The following is a 26,733-nucleotide window of genomic DNA, read 5'->3' as shown; positions in this document are numbered from 1 at the left end:
GTTCTTCTCTTCTTCCCCCCCAAAGTGAAGCGCACACGAGAGGTAACCAGAAACTGAGGCCGGCGGGGGGAGTGGGGAGGCGGGGAGAGGGGGGCGAGGCGACGCCTGGAGACCGGCCCGCGCGGAGTCAAGGGCCAGGACGAGGGATGGCCAGTCCAGCCCAGCCCTCAGCCCTGGCGTGAACCCGGTTGAGGGCGAGGTGGTTTGATGGGGAAATTAAATGAAAAATCTCAGGAAAGTGATTGGAAAAGCTCCTCTCTTTGTTTCCTTGTCTGACTGATTTCGAAAATCCTCGTAACATGCTGGGGATCCCAGGGAATCGCGGTGCCCCGGAGCTGAGGGATTGTGCGTGCACTTTGCCGGCGCGAGAGTGGGAGTGTGCGTGCGCCCGGCCGAGGGGAGAGCCAGGCCCGCTGGCGAGTCCCTCAGTCTGGACCCCTGACCCACTGAAAGGGCCAGAGAGCTGGACGGGCGAAGGAAGGAGGCAGGAGAGCTGGGAGAAGGAGGCGCGCAACCCACACACATACACTCACTCACACACACACACTTGCAGAGGAGGGGGCTGGGTGACGTCACTCCCCAGCATACATCCACCAGGACAGAAAAGACCCCCCTCTAACAAATTCACTCCTCTCCTAAGAGCTGCACACCCGGGTGCTTCCTGCCCCGGGTTCTGGCACACGGGAGGAAAGATGCCAGTTGCACCCCATTCAAAGCAGTGATAAAAATATAAGGAGCGTGTTGATGAGACACAGTTTATGTCCACTGCCCCAGCTCACCTCGGTAGCCTCATTCAGGGATGTTTGGTGGATCCACTTTGGAATCAGAGAGGAAGAAAGGGAAGTATAGAATCAATCGTAGTGTAATAACTCTTGTTTTGCTTCCATGCCACTTGCTTTTATGATGTTGAAAATGCAGTGCTCCCCAGCTTGTCTGTAGGACACCATAGAACCCTCTCCCTAGACAGTTCTTGGGCTACACAAGCTTCATCTACAGAACACACTGTGGATTGTTAGCTAAAGGGGCAAAGTTTAGCCTTCTTTACTCCTCAAGGATCTCAAGCATGTGAAAAAAAAGTCAGCAGCTGGAAGCCATCATTGGCAATTGGCCTACCAAAATTTATTAGAAACTTGGTCAGAAAGGTTAAGGAAAGTCAAGGCTTCCAGCCACCTCCCTTGCTCATTGTGTGTTCAGGCCAGCACATACACACAATACTTATTCCTGCAGGCTCGAGGCAGTCTTTGAAAGAGCAAAGGTAAGCAGACCCCTTAGATTCAGCCTAATGATTCGGCATCCTGACTGTTGTCTCAAGCTGCCCATTTGTTCCCACTCTGCATGCTGCGCTCCTGAAAGGCACTGAAGGATTGGTCAGTAATCCTCTGTCCCCTGTGTGCTCCAGAAAGAAATCACATATTTTTGAAAGGCTTCACTCTAAATGAAGTTTAGTCCTCCAGCAATTTGAGGGGAGAGGGGGAAGATCATCGTAGCATGAGTCTTCCTTGTTCTTTTTTTAAAATGTTTAGCCTCATAGTAAAAGTCAAGAAGACAACTATTCCTGGGCAAGCCTTCAGGACTTTCTGATAACACGAGGAACTGAAAAGCTGAGAAGGTATGCTGAACACCTGTTCCTTATGCCCTAAGGATGGATTCAGAAATCTGAGCCTCTGCACAGGTGATTCTCACTCAGGGTGTAAACTCTGATTTGGCTTTCTCATTGCCACACCCTCCCCCGTAAACTGATGAGTCCCACTTTCCTCTTGCAAAGTTGGATGTTCGAGGAACAAACAGAGTTTTAAAAAACCCTGAATTTCCTCTGCTGTTGTCTTTGATGGAGAGACACACATCCCTCTACCTCATTTAAGAAGATCTGACCAGTTCTGACCTGATTTAAGATACCAGCTGGGAAGTCTGATTACTACCTGGGAGCCTAGTCGAAAAAGAAATAGCATCAACGTATCCCACTGGTAGCGAGTTAGGTTAACTAGAGAACTTAGTGATGATGGTTACCAAGGTGAGCAACAAGTAGGAGGAAAAGAGACCCAGAAATCAGAGGAGACAGAGGACAGTATACATAAATGACACAAGCCCAAGGACCCAACTTTCCTGACACCATGAGGTCCTCAATGTTCCTGTCCCACTACAAGCAAACATCTTAGAGAAAAAAGTAGCAGTGGAAGGAGGTGACTAGAGAATCTGAGCTATTATTGGGCAAAAGAGACAGTGTTATTCAGGGTGATAAGAGAGAGAGCAAGTAGAGGAACCAAGCTTTCTCTGTACATCTGAGTTGTAGTGGGAATAAGACTGAAGCCCAATATACACACATTAATATACTCAGATCAGATTTGTAACAAAACACCACCCTGTGGCATCTACTACAACCTCTAGGAGAGTTTACCATTTGGAGCTTTGAGGTCATAAAAACATCAGAGGTGGGCTAATCATCTGCTGAAATCACCTAATTTTACAAGTAAGGAAACTGAGTCCCTGAGAGTTTAAGGTGACCCAACTCTTTGGTGACAGAAGGAGAACAAAACCCCAGATGTCATGACCCAGTGTCCCCTCTCCCCCAACTATTCCTAATTACCTCCCAGTTCTGGATCCAATAAGCCAGTTTTTCAACTTATCAATGAGTAATAAATATAGAATATTTTAAAACTATAAATACTTACAGGAAGGAAAATGAAGGAATGGTACTAGGCATTTTCTTAGTTCCTTTCCAGCTCTAACATTCTTTGATGAATAGCACACAGAAGCTTTGCTACAGCACAACCCCCTCTAGTGCATAATTCAGCATACGATGAGTATGAGTCTATTTTGGACCCCATCCAAGGAAGTTAATTCCTAGAAGTACTCAAAAGATTTTATACTCATCTATCGTGAAGCATCCTAAAAATAAGGCTGAAAATAATGTAAGGAGAATAACAGTAATCTTTTGTTACACTTGTATTATGTGCTAAACATCATGCTATCCCACGGGTTTTCAAAAGGCACACCATGACCTTTTCTGGGTCATGAATCTAGTGGGTCATGAACAATTTTTTTAAATGAAAGTAGGAAAGAAAAGAGAGTGCATTATATGTATTAAACATTGTTTTATAAAACTTATGTTTCTGTCCTATGGCTAGTGATTAAAAGAGAAAGTTTCAAAGCCTCTGCCTCACCTCCAATCTTAACAACTGCCCTGCTAATTAACTATTAGCCCCATTGTATAAGTGAGGAAACAGGGACAGAAAGGATAAGTGATTTGGCCAAGCTGACCTAGCTAGTGAGTGGCCAAGCTAGAATTTGGATCTACAACTGTTTGACTTCAAAATCTTGTGTTTTTACTTCTATTCTGGTTATAAATTATTAACCAAGGAACTGCAGTAATTGTTGCTGATCATATTTTCTTTGTGAAGGCTACAGTGGTTTGTATTGAATCCAGTTAGAATGGAGAAATACAATATAGGTTCAAATGATGTATTCTGAAGAGAGTAAACTGTTTCATAGGCGCTGAAATGAGTATCTGAGACCTCTTCCTATAGGTGCTAGCTATGCCTAATATATTTCATTAATTTGCTGCTAAATGCATACATGGAATAACAATGGTTTTAATCCTCAAGTAACTAAAATACTAATCTCTACAAGTGTTAAAATGTTTGAGAGAGTTTTTCAAATTTAGTTCACACGGCATTTCTCAGTAGCACATTTCTTGAGCAAACACAGACCTGGCACATGAGAAAGATAAAACAAATATATACAAAACACAGTCCCTAAACTAAACAATATTTTCACTCATTTGAGAACACAAACTATACACATATAAAGTCATCAGACTACGCTATAATTCCACCTAAACTGTGAAGAAGAAAGGAAGACAACTCAGGTGCCATGCTAATTTTTAGACTCATACAGTTCTATGGATTCTACCAGTTGCGCTGCAAGTTTAGGCGCTGTTATTCGCATCCCTCAGATTTGAAAGCTCAAACTCAAAAGTAGGAGGTGACTGAAATGAGCATCTAACCTTGGTCTTTCTGATACCACTACCCAAAGTCTCTTTACAAACAGGTGGGCTTCCGGTAGACAAAGAGGTGGTTAGAGATTTTGAGACATGCTATGCAAACATTCCCACTTTTTTCCATATGAAAGAAATGTACTTTCTTTTTCTCCAGGGCTGCGTTTCTTATTGCTGTCAGGCAGCAATGTTCTCTTAAAAGAAATCCACATCTTTCTCTAAAGACAGGCCTAGAAAAGCCAAGCTCTCTCCCCTGACTGTTCAGTTCAGCGGCTGCCTTTCACCCTCACCTGCCGAGTGTAGAGGACATTATGGTACGATGCTATTTTCCATTGGCTCTGCTACTGGAGATTACAGCATGCAACTGTGACAAATGGATATTCCCATTAAATCCTTTAGTAGAGTGGGGCATTCCATTAACCATTGGCACTATCCCAACCCAAGTGAAACATTGGGTCATTTTTTTCTTGTGAGCAAGAAGTGAAGAGGGAAAATAAAGAATAGACTCTAATTACCTTTCCTATTTTTTTGTGTTGCATGTATTATGATAGCCGTATATTACAATTATTTATAATTAATATATGACAAGCTGTCAGCTAAAATTTAACAGGTGATTTGTCAAGAAGTTCCATTAACTCATACATGAAGCAGTGGATTTCACTATTTCCAACAATAAAAGTGTGTTTTGGTTTTGTTGTTTTAAATCTATTGTGTCCATATATTCAGAGGCCATCTCTCTTTGTATATTTGGAGCATCTTTTAAAAAGACAACTCATGCTAACACAAATGGGTTCTTTGTTAGTAATGTTAAGGAATAAGCATATTTTTGGCCACTTTAACCTTTAAATGCTAATGTTTTCACTAAGAAAATTAATTGCCTCGTGTTTATTTTGAAGTTTTAAACTTTTATGATTTTTATACATTTTAAATGGTGCCTTTAATAGTAAAGACAAAGCTGAATGGAGAGGAAAGTAATTGCCATTACTTATATTCCATTTAGTGTTTGTATCTTACACTAGAGAATTTTGAAATGAAGGAATATTTTAAAATACAGAACAAGATTAAGAAGTCACCAGAAAGCTAGTAATTAATCACCCAATAGAGGAGGAAGTTTACAGAGACCAGAAACTGATGGAACAGGCTCCCTTTAGCTGAATGGCAGAAGAATGGGGCAAGGATGGAAGTGAACCACTGAGATTTCTTGGGAGGGATGACAAGATTCTTTAAAAGAGGAGAAGCTTGGTTTCAATATCTATCGAATGTCAATGTCATGGGACCTAACCTGGAGATGAAGTTAAATTTGAAACTACAGTTTTGTTTTTTGTTTTTTCTTTTGTGGTACGCGGGCCTCTCACTGTTATGGCCTCTCCCATTGCAGAGCACAGGCTCCGGACGCACAGGCTCAGTGGCCATGGCTCACGGGCCTAGCCGCTCCGCGGCATGTGGGATCCTCCCGGACTGGGGCACGAACCCGTGTCCCCTGCATCGGCAGGCGGACTCTCAACCACTGCGCCACCAGGGAAGCCCGACTACAGTTTTATTATTGGATCCCTGGCCAAAGTTGGTATTGTTTTAAGAGAATGAGAGAAAAGTAAAGCAGCATTTGTTTAATATTTCATTTGCACAAGGTTGACTCATCTTTCAAGACTAGGACGTGCTGCAGGATGTTAATGTCTTGCCCGCAGCTACTGTGGAGGGTGCTACATCTCCTTAATGAAAGAATGTGCTCCAAGAATCAATGGTTAGGGAGTTCCCTGGTGGAACAGTGGTTGGGAATCCACCTGCCAATGCAGGGGACACAGGTTCAAGCCCTGGTCCGGGAAGATCCCACGTGGCGCCGAGCAACTAAGCCCGTGAGCCATAACTACTGAGTTCGCGCACCTAGAACCCATGCTCTGCAACAGGAGAAGCCACTGCCATGAGAAGCCCGCAAACTGAAACGAAGAGTAGCCCCCGCTCTCTGCAACTAGAGAAACCCCATGCACAGCAACGAACACCCAACGCAGCCAAAAAATTAATTAATTAAAAAAAAAAGATTCAATGGTTAGAGAGAGAGAAAAAAAAACAAAGAACAAAACCACAAGGGTAAAGTAAAACCCAAAGCACAGCAGTTTTTCAACACTATGAAGATTTCTGTGTCCACCAACAAAGTTGTCTTCACAGTTTTAGCAAGAAAGCCATACAGAGTCATGAAGTTATTTGTAAAGGGTCTTTCAAAAAGGGTTTCAGAAAATGATTTTCAGAAACTAACTCAGAATCGAAACACCACAAATTGATTTCCATGTAATAGGGAGTATATCTCTTCACAGGCTGGGAATTATAAATGACCAGTGACAAACCAGTCCTTGTATCCTGGACCGAGAGCCCAGTTACCAGATTTCACCTTGCTTCCCAGGTGCAGCATAGCTGTGGATGTTTCCACAGGCATTTGAGAGCAATTTTCAAGACCATGAACACAGCAAAGACATCAAGATGACTATTTTTTCAGCCATTTTTCAAACCTTTCTCTATCTTTGTCTTATACTTCTATATTTATCTTATACTTCATTATGCCACTTAATTTCTACTGGGTGTGTCCATACTTGGCAAATGTTCTTTTTCAGTTGTTTGACAGCAGATTCATGTCTGACTGGAGCCAAAAAATCTTATCATAAGGCTTTAAGCACTGTATGTACTCCATAAATATTTGGGAAAGTAAAGGAAGGGAAGGATGGAGCTAGGAAGAGAGAAAGAGGAAATGAATTGATCAATAATTACTTATTTCATGTGAAACATCACTTTCTTTACAAAGTTTCCTGTAGTTCATTAAGTAGAATGATTTTGTCCTACCTCTGGTCTCACATTCTTTTCTTTTCTTATTTCCTATTTCTCTGTATTTTTTTGTGTGTATTCACACCCTATTAATCTCTGAACATCTCCACACTCTTATATATCACTATCAACAAGCACAGAAGCTGGACTATGAGCAGATCTCAAAAGATTTCTGCTGAATGACTTGATGCATGACAGATACCACTGTGGCTGGTCAGATGTCACCTTCAGAGTCCCTCCTATTGGGCCTTTGCTGAAAGGTACAGTGACAGAGAGTTTGGTAAGAGTTAGGCCTCACTAAAACACACAACAAAATGTCACAGACAAGAAATCATAATAGAATCTGAACAGGAGTGGATGGATTCATACTTCCACAGAATTTTTTTTTTTTTTTTTTTCTTTTTGGCTGCATTGGGTCTTCGTTGCTGCATGCAGGCTCTCTCTAGTTGCAGAGAGCCGGGGCTACTCTTTGTTGCAGTGCGCGGGCTTCTCATTGCGGTGGCTTCTCTTGTTGCAGAGCGTGGGCTCTAGGCGCGCGGGCTTCAGTAGTTGTGGTTCGCGGGCTTAGTTGCTCCGCGGCATGTGGGATCTTCCCGGACCAGGGCTCAAACCCGTGTCCCCTGCATTGGCAGGTGGATTCTTAACCACTGCACCACCAGGGAAGTCCCATAGAATTCTTAATGAGAGTAATTACAAACTTTCATGGTTTCCTACAAGATGTCAAAATAACTGATCAGTTCAGTAGAAAAAAATCCTTCATACTGAACTTTGCATTTTTAACTGGGTACACTCTATTAGGTGGACAGAGCATTCACTTGTCTGTACATTTTTTTTCTTATATCATCACCTATATTATTCCAATGCATCCTGATTTTCAAATTCATTGACCACATCTCCAAAGTTACTAGTAACACTAAACAGGTCCAGCAGAAATTTAAAGAGGCAAAACAAAAACTATTATTTCCCACATGTATTATTACTTTAGTCTATTCAATTCCATGCTTGTTTTATAAATGTAGAAACACCATTCTTGGTTAGTTATTATCTGGTATTAATTCTTGAAGGTTGCATTTTGTCTCCTTACCACCAAAACCCATCTTTCTAATACAAACTTCGCTATTTTTCTTTGGACTAGTACACTAATACTTTTTTGTATATTCTTCTGCTCCTAATCTTTTTCTTATTGGCCCCAATCCATTCTCCACTGTGCTGCCCAATTAACTTTAATAAAGCACACGTTTGGTTATGTAACTTCCATGCTCAAAAATAAGTAAATAAAAAGCCCTCAGTGGTTCATGATTATTGACCAAACTAAGTACACATGTTCTACCGCATTCAAAGGCCACCACAAATGGAATGCTGCCTGAATCCATTTTTCCACTCTAAACTTCTACCTCTTTATGACCAATACCCTAAACTCCAGAACTGTCTGAACAAAAACGTGCATTTTTCTTAGCCAGAAAGTTTCCTATGATCACCTACACGTTGAACTCCCATCCAGCCTTTAAGAATCATTTCATCAAAGAGTTGGGCTTTTTTGTTTGTTTGTTTTCCTGATTCTCCTACCCAGACACAATTACTGCTTCATTTAAAACATCTGATTCTTCAGGCTTCCCTAGGCCATTTTTTCTCAGTTGCATTATTTCACTATACTGTATTCTAAACTCACATGGTAATAAACTTGTGGCTTTATTTATCAAAAAAAACCCAAAAACTAATTCTTCGAATCTCTCTACTGCTAGATAAACAGTCTACTGAAGTAGGATAAAAGATCACAGAAAGCACTCATGCCCAAGATGTGTTCCATAGCTCATTTTATTGGTATCCATCCATTGATTGGAATGGTAACATATTATAAATATGAGAATGCACTGGATGGAATCAGTGGGAAATTATGCAAACTTATGTCTAATCACACCTTGAAAGTTCTTTTGCCAGGTGTCTATGTTTAAGAAGAGAACAAAGAAATTCCAAAAATTCTGAGTTAAGACCAATATGAAGAGCAAAAAACAATGGAAACTTTTAACTCTTTCTCTTTCTCTTTCTTTCCTTCCTTCCCTTCATCCCTTCCTTCCTCCCTCCTTTCTTTTTCCCTCTCTCCCTTTGTTTCTTTCTTTCTTTCACTCAACTTTGCTCATTATCCATGCCAGGAGATGAACCAAACTGGGACTATTAACAATCTTTGACCTCAAGAAGCACAAAAGCAAATCAAGTCAGGCAGGAGTTTTTCTCTGCCTTCCCCTCGACAAAGAAACAAGTGTCAGACATCTAGAAGCAGTCCTGAAATGGACACTTGGCACCCATGCTTTCTCCATCACAAGAACCTCCTGCCTGGTGAGTTTCAGGCTCTAGGAAATATCCTACCTTGTACCAAGTGGAGGTAAGAAGGAGCACAGCCCCTGCATTATTTTTCCTTTTTATTCCTGCACTGCCCCCAGAGAAGGCTGTGTTCCCAGACTGTGGATGTCAGAACTGCTCAGTTTGGTCAGTTAGGCTGGGGAAAGAAGAGATGGCTATTAGAGCAAATGCCGAAAGCTATATTTCATCCATGATTCAATCCTTTCCGTGCCATCCATAACACACCTGCCTTTTATCAAAGTCATGTTTATACTTGGTTTTCTCATTCCTTCCCTGTGCCTCTGCTTGGTATGTTTCCAGATGGCAAGACTGTAAAATCTTCAAGAGAAAGTTGGGCCTTAATCTTCTGTGCGTCCCTTGTATACCTGCAGCATGTCTTGTACAAAGAGTTCAAGATACAACACTGTTGAACTGAATTTTTCTGAAGTCTAGTGTTTTCTTTGAAATGAATGTGAGCCCTACTGGGCATAAGCATATCCCAGTTACCCCAGTTTAATATATTCTATTGTATTGTCCCCAGAGAGTATACTTGCATTTATAAGATCACAAGTCTAAATGTTGGGAGTGTCAAACCCCTAGAATGGTGGGTCCCACCCCTGGCTGCACATTCAAATCACCTGGAACACTTTTTTTTTTTTTTTTGCGGTACACAGGCCTCTCACCGCTGTGGCCTCTCCCGTCCCGGAGCACAGGCTCCGGACGCGCAGGCTCAGCGGCCATGGCTCACGGGCCCAGCCGCTCCGCGGCATGTGGGATCTTCCCGGACCGGGGCACGAACCCGTGTCCCCTGCATCGGCAGGCGGACTCTCAACCACTGCACCACCAGGGAAGCCCACCTGGAACACTTTTAAACCATATGCCCAGAGTGCACTCATATAAGCTGAATTGGATTCTTTGGGAATGGGGCACTAGCATAATTTTTTAAAAAGCTACACAAGTGACTCAAATGTTAACCAAGGTGGAGTAACCTTGCTTTACAGCTCTAGGAAGCATAATTTGAAAACACACTAGCCTAGATTAGTTTTTCTAAAGTACTTCCCAGCTCCAGGATTCTTTGTGAAAGCACTTTTATAAGTGAAAAAGAAATGGCCCCTTAATTGGATTCCATTTTTAAGTAGTAGCTACAAATGAAACACAGCCCAAATTTTGGATACTGGTGGGGTGTTTTTAGCATTTCTTTTTACTTAGTTTTCATGTATGCCCATTCATCCCATGGCTCATTCATTCAGGCCTCCGCTGTGTGTAAGGTATGTCAACTATGCACTATTAAGTCATTCTAAGAATGTGTTCTGTGAGCAAGGCACACAGAGTAAGGAAAACCCTTTCATCCAAATACAATGCAAACATATCCTAATGATTTTCATTCCCTGCAGTCCAATTAAAAGAGGAAGCAATGAGATCAAAGTAGCCTAAATTCCAGCCACCACCACCCCAAATAAATCTGTGATTAAAACAAAGGAAGGATCAGAAATACTGAAACCTTCCCCCACCCCTTGGAAACAATCTGGAATTAAGTTTTGATGCTCATGTGTTATTTTTGAGTTAAATCAGGAACAACAAAACTACTACTTTGCGAGAGAAAGATGTTGATCACAAATTTTTGCTTAAGGAATTCATTTTCTTGAGAGGAGAGTATTCTTGGTAAATACTAATAATAGAAAATGATCAACTGTGCAAACTACGCCACTACAGCAGACTTCCTTTATTTCACCAAGAGTTCTTAGCACAGTATCCAACAAATTCAAGGAACACTATCCACACCATATGAGTTAAATATTAACATTTATGTGGCACTTTGCAGTTTACAGAGAATTTTAAAACAACTGTCTCTTTAAGGCTAATAATAATTTTGTGGATAGTAAAATACCCATGCTCTGAATCAGAACCTCTGGGCTAGTTTCTGGGAGTCAGAATTTGGGGCAAGTTTTGGGGGCATTCTGAAAACCACCATGATAACTAAATTCAAACCCACTGATTTGTTGTATTGTTCCTAGGAAAATAACCCAGTACAGCTGAGCAGATTTTGGCATTTCCTAAAAGGCTAGTTGCCTTTTTCTAGGATTTGCCTTTTTCTTTCTTCCATACTTTTTAAAAGGAAAAAAAAAAATTTCAGGTGGCACTATTTTACCTAAATCTAGAAGCTTTTTAATTCTGCTATGCACAGCTGGCTTTTTCTAACAGTTGTCCTTGTTCTCAAGGAAGCTCCTAGCTTCTGGCACTGGGGGGGGTGGGGGCGGGGGTGGGGGCGGGGGTGGGGGTGGGGGTGGGGGTGTGTGTGTGTATACCAGGCATTGTAGTAGAAACCCAGCAGCCTGCTGGGGCATTTCAGTGGGCTTCAGCCTTCTATATGGGAACCCACTAGTTCTAGCCCTCATGCTCAGGGAGAGAATCGGCCGTGAACTATTTGTGTTGGTGTGTGTCGTTTGCCATCAGTTTTAAAAAAGCCTTAAAAGTAAAAGATGCTCTCAGCTAGCTATCTCCCCCCCACTCTACCCTTAAATTATATTAGAACAGCATAATAGCTACCTTGGAAATACGATCTCATATATAACTTGGAGGAAACAAGAGTCAAAGAGACCCGTCAATGAAATCTTCTTTAGAATAAAACTATGCATTTCAAAGGGAGGAGACAAGGTTATGTTTATCTTTTAATTACTCCTAATCTACGCAGAGACTGGAGAGAAGAGAATTTTGATTTTAAGTCTGGAATGAAATATACTTACCTGGAAATGAAGATGAAAGGGAAAAAAAAACCTCAAAAATTAAGAGAAAGTGCGTGTCAACCACCCATATCTTGTCGATTCTCAAACTTTCCAGATTCTTTTGGTTCACCACCCCAACCTTAGTAATACCCTCTTGTTTAACAAGCCTCCAGTTATTCTGGTTACAGTTTCTGGGAAATTTGTCTGTCAAAAGAAGAGAGGTTCCAAAGAATTTGGTATTTTTCCTCTGGGGCAACTGAAAGTCGTAAGTGTTATTATGGCACCAACGTGATCTCTCTCTCTCTCTCTCTCTCTAGTTCAACACCCCATGATGTACCTGTCCTTTGGCCTTGAACATTATGGGGAGGACAGGGGAGTGGATATACTCATTACCTGACATAAATGACTACTCTAGCTCCCTTGGAACTTTACCCTCTGTCTAGATGGTACCTCATAGTGAAAAGGATATTAGGAAAAAGGGCCCCAGTTTGCCATATCTTTGGTTGTCCAAAAGGGTAAGAGAGCTTTATGCTTTTTATTTCCTGGATGCTGAGAAGAAAATGCAGCCATCTTATCTGAGACCACCAGGTTCCCCTCCTTTCCATATATTTTGTCTTATACCCTTTAAACTCTCAAATCAGTACCCATGTTGCTAGGTTCATAATTAGAGAGTTGGCAATGCCTGCTCCCTTGCTTTCAATTCCATTTATACAAATGTTCCCATCTATCGTTTTAAAAGCCCTGGGCACATGTTCAAAACATACAACCCAAACAAACAAACTGCACAACCTAAGCCAAACCCACCAACAACTGGACACCCTTCCCATTTTGGAAGGCCACCCTGAAAAGTTACTTAATTGCAGCATATTCTGTGAATCAAAGTTCACAGAGCTGAAAATGAAAGTTTTATGTTAGCACCTTACCACCAAAGAAATGTAGGACATACAAATAAAGCCACAGAATCAGCTACTTAAGATTCACTGGAGTAAATTTCACCTTGAGTGACATCCTTAGAAAATAGAATTTTTAGGGAGGAGTAGAATTCCTATGGGGAATTTTAGCATAGGGTTAAACTCTGGCAGAATTTATTATTTGCAAGTGCTGAGAAAGAGTTTATATTTAGAACTAAGTTCTTGATCTTATCCAGTGGTTGACTTTTTGATAGCAAAATTCCTGTCTGTCATTTACGCCTAAAGCTGACATGATCACAGCAGTGGAAGCTGCTATAAATGAGGCCATGATAAGAATGAAAACTATACCAATGGGAAGGACTCCAACATGTAGGAAAAAGATAAAACTTATGATATATTGTTTTTTACCTTGGCACAGTAAAAAAAAAAAAAAAAAAAAAAAAAAAAATTAGGGGGAGGGGAATAGCTCAACAAAGCTCAAATTTTGGTGTGAAATTTCCCCAGCAGAGAATAGGCAGGACTGCCCAAATGCACTGTTTGGCTGTTTGGAGCAGTAAGGAAATGAGGATCTTTGGCTGTGATTCAGGCTGGCACCATGGTCCTGAGATGCCACAGGGAAGAAATGTGTCTGTCCTCTGCAAGAGGGCAACCTCTGGAAATGAGCAGTGGTGCAATCGATCAACAGCCAGGGCCGAGAGCCCTCGCTCTTCTGTTTCTCGGTCAGAGCAAACCACTTAAAAGTCAGCTCATAGCCCCCAATAAAAACCGAGAAGTTTATAACAAGTGGTACCACCTGTGCTTATGTCTCAGCTCAGCCAAAATAATTTCCTCTCCTGAGTCTTCTAACTGTGGTGAAGGGTGAGGCATGTGACGGTGAGGATGTGAAGAGGAGGAAGGTTCCAACATGGAGCCTGCGGAGTGAGTGGATTTTCATTGTCTGTGCAGAGATCAGCAAGTCTGTCTCCTTTACTCCGGAACAACTGTGTGTGATATGATCTCCCAACCCCTATCAAAAAAGGCTCTGTCTTCGGGAAAACAAAGACTTCTCTGCTCAGTGCTGTTCCCTCCCGTGACTGAGTTTTCTTTTTAACAATGTTACATTATTACAAACTTTGTAAAGCTTGGGGTATGGAGGTTGTATTAAAAACACAATAAAGAAGAGCAGCTGTTTATACAAGCTAGTTTTTTGACCATAATTATACTTTTCTCTGTCTTCTTGATGAATCAGGACATTTTGAGCCAGGTATCTGCACAAAGCATGATAGAATGAGGATAAAATGGCACATCACTAGGATGTGACCTACATTTGTGTAAACCTTGTGGATACAAAGTGCTTCATCACTTACTTTAAAACAAAAAAACAAAAAACTCTGTAATTCTTTCTTTTTTATCTTTTCATGAAAACCATCCAGGGGCAGTCTAAATTTTTCAGAAAGAACAAATTTTTCAGTACAGGAGGGAGAATTTGCCAGTACAGCAAGGAGCCAGCCAAGTTGCTTTGGAGGAGTTGAACAAGTACATTTCAATAAGGACCCAAAGAATCCTTGGCAACCAATCAGAAGAACCAGTCATCGTTGCATTAAGGAAGCCCTCAAATATGAGGGCTGTCGGTGGAAAATAGAGTTACTCACCAACTGAAAATGTTTACTTGAAGTGAGAATTATTTTATGGAAACCACTGTGAGTTTTGGAATACTTACAATCTGTTCAGATTGGTGGCTGTGTACAATGTAACTGCCTCAATATGCCCTGAGACTTCTAATCTGTCTGCCTAATGGAGCAGGTGGCGAGATTCTCCACTGAGCTGACGGCACCTGGAGGGCAGGGACCGTGTCTTATTCATCTTGGATCTCATACAGTACCCAGCTCTTCAAAGGCAGTTGATAAATATTGAATGAAAGAATCTTTACATACATTGCCACATTCTCTCACCCGCTGGCATAAAATGCCACTACGTCTATCATCTCTACCTTATTGCCCTGCTTTATTTTTCCTCTGAGGTATTATTGCCAGCTGTCATGTGATATGTGGTTGTTTTTATTATCTGTGTATTATTTATTTTTCTCCACCAGAATCTAAGTTCCCTGAGGGTGGGGACTGAACAGATTTGATTTCCTTTATATCCCTACCCTAGTTCCTAGGATGGTGCCTGGCATATAACAGGTCAATTATAAATATGTGTTTGATTTTCAAATGAATGCATGAGTGATAAACAGACGGTATTCTCTTTCTCTTTAATTTTTTTTCTTTTCTCTTCATTCTCATCTATTCCATCTTAATAAGGCCTGAAAATTATACTATGAACTTAAATCAGTAGTAACAAAAGGAGGGTTCTTTTATATAGTGATTTATTCTAAAGAATGAAACAAGGAAACAAGGTCTTGCTGGTGTTAGGCTTGTGGCTCTACAAACCTACAGAGAAATATGAGTGACAAGAAATAAAGAAGAGAGGGAGGCAAAAAACAAAATAGTCTCCTGGAGGCCATCAGTGGTGGACTCCGTATGAACTAACGGGCCACCACGTGTGAATAGTAAAACACGTTTGTGCACCATTTTCTAGATTCTGTGTGTGCACTTAGTCATTAAAACAAAACACTGGGTTCTTTATCATACTGGGCAGGGTCTTCATGTCCTTCCAGGCTTAGAGGGACAAAACTACATCTTTTCCAGATTTTGAGTTCTCTTAACATCTCACTTTTAAACCTACGGTACAATTTTAATAAGACAATGTAATACTTTTTCCCTTGGGCATTTCTGCATTGTCCCCACATGTGAATGAATAACAATTCACAAGCTATTAATAATGTTTCCATTTTACTACCTAATTCAATGGCTAATGGCTGATAAAACCAGTGACCAGATGGTCCAGTGACTTGTCCATGATTTACACGTGATTGGTGATCCTGCCAAATATAAAACCTTCAATTGCAAACTCCAGATATTATTTCTTTCTTTCAAGCCAATATAGAGCAGAAGTTCTTTGTTTCCTGTAGATGCTCACAATGTGTGATGACAGTTGAACAGACTTGTTTTTGCAATTTCCCAATTTTATTATTACCAAATGAACCTGGGATAAATAGGAAAGTGGCCTAGCTGCAGAGTCTGACTCTGGGAAAAACAGATGAGTAGCAAAGGTCTGTCATTGGCCTTCCCACTATGCTCCTTCTCTCCCCTGAGCATCTCATACTCTCTGCCTTAATCCCAATCCCCTCAGTACTTCTGACCAACCACGCACTAGGTTGCCTTGCTCTCCTAATGAATCTTATTTCTCCCCTAATTTCCAGAGTGGAAACTGCACTGGAGATGAAAGAACATAATCCCTAACTCTGTTAATAGCTCTGTATCATGGGGTGAGCTGTTAAAACCCCCAGAGTCCATGTTTCTTTATCTGTAAAACAGAGATAATGATATTTATTTCACAGAGTTATTGCACAGACTACTTAAAATTGTGTACTTGAAACTGCCATGTAGAGCTTGTCTCCTAGGAAATGCTTGGTAAATGTTTAGGTGACAATGTCTAGATATTTGTTCTGACCTGAGATGGTGATTCTAAAGAAACTTTCAAAACAGAAAAGTGAAGGACATTTTTCTAGCAGATGATGAGGGCATTCCTTCAGTTGGAGCAAGAGCGGCATGGGGAGGAAGTAGAATATTTAGGGCCCTGAGGTACAGTTGTTCAGTGTCTAACCTGTACAACTGTACATGGGCACACTGAAGATAGACACCCATTTATGAAACAGACATAAAAATGGAGAAAAGACCCTATTCAGGTTTGGGGGGATAAGTAAATGAAACAGTGGACTCCAATCACTAAGTGTATTAGAAGTAATTATGATAACATAATTGCTCACGTGTCTGGCTCTTTCTAGTGGATGGGAAAGCTCTCTGGAAGTTCTAGTATAATCACAATAAACTTAACTGAAGACTAGCAGAATGACTTCAGAAACTATTTGCTTCCTTCATGACACAGTTCATATTATCTCTAAGATGTTATGATCTTTGACAACTCGTTTTTAAGCATAAGGTAAGCATTTTGATGTGTATTTTCAAAAGTATGTAGCAGGGCCAGGGAGTTGATGGTTGTACAATAAGCAAATCTAGTTGTTTGGGTGCTCATGTATATTATTATGTTTAATAAGAGGCATTACTTATTTCCTTAGATAATGTTTAACATCAACAATGTATTTCATGGTTTCAGTGTGATTAGAAGAACAGGCTCCAGACTCACACAGAGTGGGCTGATATCCTGGCTCAGCCGCTTACTGAGTGACTTTGTACCTGTGTTTTAACCTCTCTGAACCCCATGACTCACTTAATTTTTACAGTTGTGGTGAGATGTGGAAAGATGGATAAAAATCCAATTTTTTATGATGTTGAACCACCAAATTAACCAATCCTAGTCCTATCCCTCGATTTCCTCTGAAATAATAATTGTCCTTATTAAGAACCATGTTTGTTGGGTTTTCTCTTACTTGCAGCTCAAAGCATCTTACCTGGTACATCTCTTTTCAATACTTCGGTAAGTGAGGATACTCATACGAGAATAGAGCACAGAATGGCCCTAATTTTGTATTTTACCACTTTTGCTCTGATGTTCTCTACCAGGTTAATCTAAACCAAGAGCGTTTATGTGAATGAGTGAGTGAGTGTGTGTGTGTGCGCGTGCATGCACATGCATGTACCAGTTGTTATTTAAACAACTCATGAGACATAGCTGAAGAAAATTCACTGGAACTGGTTTTATTAACAATATACTCCAGGTGTATATTGGGGAATAGTCATCAAACCAAATGAACCGATGAAAAGCCTGTATTCTACTAAACATCAGTTTCCCTTCCCCTTTAAACTCTGGAAATAGACCAGAAACCTGGTTTTCTGTGGGAAAAATGTTATGAGTCCTGAAAACTCTTTATGCCTCTAAACCTCCTTTGTATGTTCATGTACTCTAATATTACAGGATAATCACTTTACTGCAATATCCTCAGAAGAATTTGGAGCTTTGTCATTTTCTGGTTAAAGGTTTCATTATTTTCTCCTGGCAGAAAACTAGTCAGAAAGAATTCATTGGCTGTTTAATTCTAAGTTAATATACTTTGCCCATTCAAATCTGGGAAATTCACTTGCAAAAATAACTCAGCACATTTGGTGTTCTTTAAGGACTGCAGTAAAATTTTACTGAGTGACCTGGTACCCTTTGCAAACAGGGACTAGTTTGAAATTTTTGAACAAAAAATGCAAGTATGTTTGCATACATCTTTAAAATTTACAAAGTTCAAGATCATGTCCTGATATGTGGCCAATGCAGATTGTGTTTTAAATGTGTCCTTTTAAATGTCTTGTCCCTTTCCTTACCATTCTGTTTCACTTTTTAAGTAATTTGTATTAGCCAAATTGGAAGAAGAAACCTAATCTGGGCATTGTTCCAAAAAGTCAAACATGAATAACCCAGAGTAACTTCTATGTCAAATTAATAGTTAATTAGAACCTCATGTATAAATCTACCTGAGCAAGTAAACATCTCATTTTTAGCTGTTTTTAGAATTTTATGAGACACTGACACCCAGGGACTTTTACAAAGGTGGTGTATTTCTCCTATTGTAAAGAATTTCAGAGCAACAATAAATCAGCTTAGTAAATTAATGTCTAACTAGATTTACATATTTTAATGAGCAAGTAGTCTTTGGTTGTTTTGGTATTTTTGATGACTTTTTTCTGACAATAGGTCAAATTATAAAAATTTGCATCCACTTACAAAATGATAGAAGTTTATCAGGAAAAAAATGCAAAAGAACTTTCAGATCTCAGTTATACCTGACATTTTTTTCTAGCAACATTTGCTAAGAATGATAACCCTCAGTGACATTTCACATTCATGAAGGAGACAGGCCAATAGACAAAGTTTCCAGGGGTCATCATTTTGTACTTTGCCCCTTTAACATTTAAACACTGCAAGCAAGTGTCTCCAACTTTTCTCAGATGATCCAGTTCTTAAAGATGAAGCCTATACAGGGCAGTGGATGGAAATAAAGGTGTCTACTGACATAACTCTGTGGAACTATTGCTCATGATCTACCTGAAATGGCATGGAAAGAGGGTCCAATCCTTCCTTGGCTGTTGATACTCATCATCTTAAGAAGTTGATGATACCCACCAGTATACAGGTTATGTGATTGGATCTGCAGATTGACCAGAGTTCCCTAATAATGAACACTTATTTAGTGCTTTATAGTCATTGGAAGTGGTATATATTAATCATACTTGGAGATGAGAGTCAGCTTACATCGCCAGATGTCACTCATTTGTCAGGAAGCCATCTGAAGGAACTTTGTGAAACACTGTGTCTCAGTGTTCCCAACAGCTGGATAATTTGTACAAGATTGGAAAGCAGTGGAGTTGGTCAACACTATACCCTTCTGTGCAGTTCTTCATTCCAGGCACAGACAATACTTGGAGGGAAATAAAATGACTGCTGTACCTATTGTGTTCTCAGCTGCCTCTCTAACTATGCAAACAAATTAAAAGACACAGGACCAGTGTGTGGGAGCAGGGTAGGGGATGGTGGAGGACAAAAATGGAAGAAGAAAACTAAATAAAGAAAGTTTATAAATGCTTTAGAAGAGAAGTGATTTCAGTTACTACTAATTTAATTCTCTGAATCCTATAATCCCTTTTAGGGTACATAACACAAGATAGAGTGGCCACAGCTGTGCCGTTGGTAATTCTAGGTAGATGTCAATCCTACACCTCCTCCAAGTCACTGTTGGTTTTATTTCTATGTTTACCAGGTTCCTATGTCAGTAGCGTTGACTTTTACTCTGTTTTTGGTGTGGAACAATTCCTTTTCCCTGAGCAAGGAATGGACTAGGAGGCCTAAGGTACATGCATTCAGACTTAATACAATGCAGCTTTGTGTATTCCAGAGACAGGCTTATATTCCCAAGGGTCTAAAAGCATGTGCTATCCTTTCTTGGATCCATCAAGAGCTCAGGTATAAAACATGTTAGCCATGCAGTGGGTGAATGGCAGGGATGGAGAATGCCCCTCAAACCTGTCCTGGATGTTTCTGTTTGCTTGGTTTCACAATAAATACAAGTGCTGAGTGTAGGGTGTGGAGTGAGTAGGGAACAAACTATTTAATTGGGTCCAGTAGGCTTGGCTCTGCATTCATTCATTCATCTGTTCATTCATTCCTTCCTTCATGCCTTTACTCAAATATCTACTTTAAGCTTATTATATACCTGGGACTCTGGAAAACATGAAGGGTGCAATGATGAGCAAAAACATACACAATCAGGTCACTGGTCCATTATCATAGAGTTCAGTGGTGACCTACTGGCCAGTGAGAATCAGTCCTGATTATTATTTTCGTTTCAGATGTCTCTTTTATAATTAACATCCACCTCCCTATCCCAATTGTGAATTATAGATTTATTAACAGATTCTAAAATTTGGAAGGGGTAAGGATATTCCTGCTAACTTCTTTTAATTTGTCATGACAAACTTCCAGCCTTAGAGTTCATCAGACTTTGCTTCAACATTATTTGTAGAGACAGAAATGGACAGAGGCTTGACCAAATCTGGAGGCCAAGGCTCTGATCATCCCTTTTCTGAGACTGCTCCAAATACCCTTCCTACGTTTCTCGATCCAGGAAAATGTGTAATGAGAGAAGAGTGATCTTTCCAACTCACAGAGGAGGAGAAACCTATGGACAGAGAGTGAACCTTTTTGGTCTCACTGCTTAAGTAAGAGTTTTCAAAGCAAACACTTTCAATCCTCCACTTGTAACGCTGTTTACAGAGAAAACACACCCTGTGTTGGCTGTGGGGTCTGGAATGTAGCCTTCCAAATAAAGGCAGGGGGGATTCCTGGGTGAAAAGAGGTCAAACTGGAGAAAAACTAAGACAGTCATTTTTTTTTTTTTTCCTCCAGCCATCCCCCTAAGCAACCTCACAGTATCTTCTGCCAGTAATCTACCTGGTGATATTTGATATAAGCTGGGATGGTAGCCACATTGATAATCACTAAATAAACAGCATATGAATGGCAACTGTTTGAGAGATAAGGCAGGATTTTAGATATTCAAGTTGCTTTTTCTGAGCCACACTTCAACTCTAGGCCTGACTCATCCCGCATTCAGCATTATCTGTGGAAATCGCCAGCCACCTGCTTCTGCCTTTTCTCTTTCATGAAGATGATGATGCAGCACAGCGTACAATCAACTCCTCCTCACTGCTTTTAATGTCATTATTTTTATTGAGCAAAGTTCTAACTGCTCAGAGCCAACTATTACTGTTTAATCTAAGGCCGCCTATTAGTAGAGTAATGTTATTACTGCAAAGACAGAACCAAGCAAATGGTCCAGGTACCCTGCGCTTTTCTCTCCATCAACTCATGCTTGCTCTTCCTCTTCCTAGAGCATTAACAAGAAGTGATTATTCCTTTGTATAGCAACACATTTATGCACACACAATAAAGAGAATGAAAATATTTTAATATATTTTGTTTCCTTAGCCTAAAATTATACTCCTAAGGTCATTTCTCTGATATGCAGCAGAGACTAGTAACACACTGGTCTTCCTCATTTAAAATAATAGTTGTAATTTTTCATTCCTTCTCTCATTTACTCATTCTTTCAATAATATTCATAAAGCACTTATTGTATGTCAGGCATTGGGGGTGCAATGGAAAAGAAATCAAATAGGTTTCCTGTTCTCATGGAGCTAAGAGTCTACTGAGAGAGATTGTTCCTGAAACAGTTGTATATTGATCAAATCTCTATACATGCATATTAAAATTCAATATGTAGTTTGGTCTTACAATGAAGTTCTCCATGAATACCACTGTAACATAAAGCACTGACTTGTAATGCATCTATCTGGTTAGGCTAGATATATGAGGCTTTATTAAAGCTAGGCATGTATTTCCTTTCAAACATGAGGATACCTTCCTTCTACAAGGTTCCTGCAAATGATTATGATGTCGATATACAGCACTTTCAGTACAAGACAAGGAAGAAGCTATAGTATATATTACAGGTACTGATAAACTCACAGGGGTATAGATTTACATACAGAACAGACATATAAACAAGTAAACATAGTCCATTGTATGTGCTTTACTAAAAGTATGAGAGCACAGCATAGCAGGAGTGAGAAGTGGGACAATGCGGGACAGAGTTTAAAAAAAAAAAGAAGCTTCCAGGACCCACATCTTAAGGATGAACAGAATTGACCAGAGACAGGAAAAAATGGTGAGAAAGGGAATAAATTCACAGAGGATTAAAGACTCATCCAGGCATGGTTTTCTCAGTCATTCTCATCATTCCTCTCATGGAAAGAAAGCCTCAGTTACCTTTCTAGACATTCTCCCGGACTCTTACTATGCTCATTCCTGTCTTCTTACTCAGAAGAACAAGGAAAAGAGAAGGAAGGTACCATTCAGCGTTTAACTATCATTAAACAGGCTGGTAGAAAAACAAAGGGGGAAGCAAAGAGCCCCAGTATCCTGAGGATCAGGCCTCAAAGGTCAGAGTGCCAATAAAAGTGGTCTGAAAAAACCATGTTAGGGCAAGAACAAACAGGTTCTTCTATTTTTTCCTTCTATGTATAGTATCAGGAAAGATGGACTCTGGAAGAAATAATGTTGATTCATTGACTAAAACCAGGGAGGTGCCCCTTTCATTTTATTTCTCTTTGACTAGATTTATTTTACAGTATCTCATCTTAAACTTGTAGCTCTGGAGAGGATCTTTGAAATCATCTAATCCAATGCCCTTGTGTTATGGATTAACAAATTACAGATCAGAGTGGTGAGGTAATTTGTTCAAGAACATAATTACTTTGGGGCAAAACTGAGACCAGAACCTAGATCTTCTGGTTCCTCCGAAAGTAGAAAGTGAGTTATTCAGACATGGTTTGACTCTGTGCTCTTACCTATATCTGTGTCCATTTACACTGTAAGGGAAATAATAATACTTTACTGGGAAGTTGTGAGAAATAGGTAAGAAAAGTACATGAGGGCTTCCCTGGTGGCGCAGTGGTTGAGAGTCCGCCTGCCGATGCAAGGGACGTGGGTTCGTGCCCCGGTCCGGGAAGATCCCACGTGCCGCGGAGCAGCTGGGCCCATGAGCCATGGCCGCTGAGCCTGCGCGTCTGGAGCCTGTGCTCCGCAACGGAAGAGGCCACAACAGTGAGAGGCCCGCATGCCGCAAAATAAATAAATAAATAAATAAAAGTACATGAAAAACACCTAGCAGAGTACTGGAATCTTAATAGCTACTCACCTATGAAGCATCACTTTTCTCTTCCTTTACCCAACAAAAGTCATGTCGAGGAACTGGAGAAACTATGATTAAGATATTTTAATGTGGACCATCTTTAAAGTCTTCATTGAAGCTGTTACAATATTGCCCCTGTTTTTTACGGGTTTTTTTGGCTTTTTGGAGAAAGGCATGTGGGATCTTAGTTCGCTGACTAAGGATCAAAACCACAACCCCCGCATTGGAAGGTGAAGTCTCAACCACTGGACCACCAGGGAAGTCCCTGATTAAGATATCTTAGAGCATGACTTCTGAAGTCAGTCTGAAATAATGGACATTATTAGTGGAAGATAAATGTGAGAACTGATTGAAATCATACACACACACACACACACACACACACACACACACAGTTTCTTCCCACAGTGAATAATAATCAAATGTTTAAAATTCCTGGTAATGCCTTAGCAATGCCAATTTTATTAATAATGAATACCAGTAATTGAGCACCTACTGTGTGTCACTTGAATCACATACGTTAATTCTAATTCTGGCAACAATCTTGCAGAGCACTTCACAGATGTTGAAACCAAGGAGCACAGTGATTAAGTAATGTTACCCACGGTTTAGCAACTACCATGTAGATTCAGATGAAAATTATAGAAAATTTTCAACTCACACTTGTTCCAGGCAGATAAACAGAGAGAGGTGATTTCTTAAAATGCTTTCCAGAACAAATACCTAGATGCTTAAGCCAGCAGCTGTTCTCCTTGGGTATTCAATGGGCAGTGTTGCTAGGCCTAATCAGTCAGGACCAAAAACTTGGGTAATTTAAAAATTGAACAAAGGGCACAGATGAAGATTTCTTCCAAGCACACACCTGCTGGGAGCTATGCGTAACTATCCCTAAGGTCAGACTTAATTGGATTTAGATCTAAATGAACTCTGACACATTGATTATTCACTACTTGAAAGTAGAAGGAAGAAAAATGCTAAGGTGAGAGGTCAGGAGTGTAAGCTTTCTTTTTTCTCTCCTGTGGTCCTGAAAAGTCCTCGTTGAGGACTTCCTTTTAGTTAGGTTTTTTATTTTCACTTTTTTTTTTTAATGTATTTATTTATTTATTATTTTTGGCGTGCTGAGTCTTTGTTGCTGTGTGCGGGCTTCTCACTGCGGTGGCTTCTCTTGGTGCAGAGCACGGGTTCTAGGCGCACAGGCTTCAGTAGTTGTGACTCGTGGGCTCTAGAGCACAGGCTCAGTAGTTGTGGCTCACGGGCTTAGTTGCTCCGCGGCATGTGGGATCTTCCCGGACCAAGGCTCGAACCCGTGTCCCCTCCACTGGCAGGCAGACTCCCAACCACTGCACCACCAGGGAAGTCCCTGTATTTTCACTTTTAAAGTAACATGGAAAACCCAAAAGTTTTGGTCCTAAGTCCATCCTAAATACAAATCTTCTTTCTTAACAGATTCAGTTTCTAGAATTAGTCCAGTAATGAATATAGGAGGCTAACAAAGGCGGCACAAAGTGCTTGGGGATATATAGTCAATAATTCTCAGAACTTTTTTCTTCCACAGAATGTTAAAAAAATGGAAGTAGGCAATCTCAGACCCGACAGGAATATTAGGATCAATAGGATTGAGTGAATTACCTGCTCTGCCCCAAGCTTTATATATCTTAACCTCAGTTAATTCCCATAATTATTATTTCCATTTTATCACAAGTACAGTTCTTACCCTCATTTTATCAAAGGAGCAACTGAAGCTTAGAGAAGAGAAATCATTCATTTAATGTCATGTATCCATAAATAACAGAGTTGTTATTTAGAGTCTAGCTCTGCCTGACCCTGGCAGCCAGGACTCTGACTGGGTGACTGTGCTGACACAGTCATGGTAGGTTAGACACTGGGTGGGGCTCATTGGGAAAACCTTCCTGGAAAAAGTGGGCCCTGAGTTTGAAGCAAGAGAAGAGAAAAGATGTGGCTTGATTGCCTGTTGCCAGCTATGTCTGGCCTCTGATACTGCAGGTCCAGAGAGGGCTGGAAGCAGGGGCATGGCTTAGTTTAAATAACCCAGAGGAAGACTAAGGTGGAGTGAATAGAGAAATCTGAAAGATTCAAGAGGTTCTCTGAATTTAGAGCTGGACCAAGCAATGAAGCTAGAGATGACCTGTGGATGTTTCTACACAGCAGGAGAGCAACCAGAGGCTTGAGACCCAAAGAACAATATGGGGCCCAGAAAGTGGGAAGGAGCAGACTGGGCTGGTTAGTTGGTAAAGATCAACAGGGGCATGGCAGGTTCTGGAAAAGAAATCTTTCTGATTCATTCAAAAAATAGTAAGCAATATTTCTACAGTGACTAAAGCGAAATCAATGATAGAAAAGATGAATTTGTAGAGAAGAGAAGGGCCATAATTCAATGTTCACTCTTGGTTTGCCATAACTCAACCAATATTTTTCTATTTTTTGTTCGTGCATCATTGTTTCATTTAACAAGTATCTGCTAAAGGCCCACTGTGTGTCAGGCTCGCTGAGGGAAGTGGAGTTTCCACAATGCTCATCTGAACCAAAATAGTATATCAGGTCTGCATGGAGGAAACAAAGTCATCTCTTGGATTCCAGTGAGGATGACATAAAGTTTATGACCACTGAGTTGATGAGTAAGTGCTTTGGGGAATGAGATGGGATCAATTAGAGTGACTCTTATAGTGCAAGTGAAGTGTTGATTGTATTGAATAAAATGGAAACAGACGAGCCCATGTTCTAAGAGGAAACAGAATAGGAAATGTGGATGAGATTTACAATGATGATAATAGTTCCCATTTGGGGACCCTGTACTTCTCAGCTGCCAGATGCTTTACTTATTCACCAGTCTACACTACAGCCCTTTGAGGAAGTTGTGATTACCCTCATTTTATATCCATAAAATGACCTGTGGATGAAGGGTTTGCCTGGGACTGAAGGGCTTCCCAGGGACTGGACTCTTAGTGCTAACCTAGGGAAGCCCCAGGCAAACTGGAGCCTTGGACTCCTTAGAGGAAACCAGGGATCACAATGTCACAAATCAAGGATAGAATCTGAACTCATGCCCAAGATTTCCTGATGCCCATACCTGTGTCTTTTCACTACACCGCAATGCCTCTGTCTTTAAAAATCCTGAACTTAACGATATCAGCTCACATACTTTTTGTAAATACAAACAAGGAGAAGATTTTTATCTCTTGAATCAGATAACTTTCATACTGGCTCTCCTTTTAAGTTTTCCATTGCTGCTGTCTGGACCACTAATATCTATGTATCATCAACCAGCAGATCTTTGACTGACAACCTCCTTTAACCCTGGAGAAACATATTTATCTAGTAAACTTTTTTGTTTTTCAGTAATTCAGTTATAATCCTAAAGGTCAGTGGTAGGACAAAAGAGGTTGTGTCTAACAAGAAACTAACATCTGGAAGAAAATAAAATGAGAAACAACGGTCCAGCTGTTTTGTCCATAAACAAAACACATTGATATTTGGGGACATCTGGAGAGTTGACTGAACGTTTTGATTTTCATACAGATGTTCTGTGTCACAGAGACACAGTCATAACTATATATGGAAAGATATGCATAATGGCATTTTGCTATGTAATTGCCATAGGGAACCCTTTCATAATGCTAATGTCTGTGAACAGAATGAAGATTCTGGCTTATACTGTTATAT

The 26,733-nt window shown here is 40.4% G+C and overlaps 1 protein-coding gene across 3 annotated transcripts in view; it reads right to left on the bottom strand.

The window, feature by feature from the left end:
- The window catches only part of PTPRD (protein tyrosine phosphatase receptor type D), a 2,145,247-nt gene that overhangs the window by 531,858 nt on the left and 1,586,656 nt on the right, over positions 1-26,733 (bottom strand). The gene's annotated exons all lie outside the window — the stretch shown is intronic.

This window comes from Mesoplodon mirus (genome assembly GCF_964341445.2).
Source record: "Mesoplodon mirus genome assembly, chromosome: 1".
NCBI lineage: Eukaryota > Metazoa > Chordata > Mammalia > Artiodactyla > Ziphiidae > Mesoplodon > Mesoplodon mirus.
The sequence above is the reverse complement of the archived record's forward strand: the minus strand, read 5'-3'. Positions and strand labels throughout refer to the sequence as shown.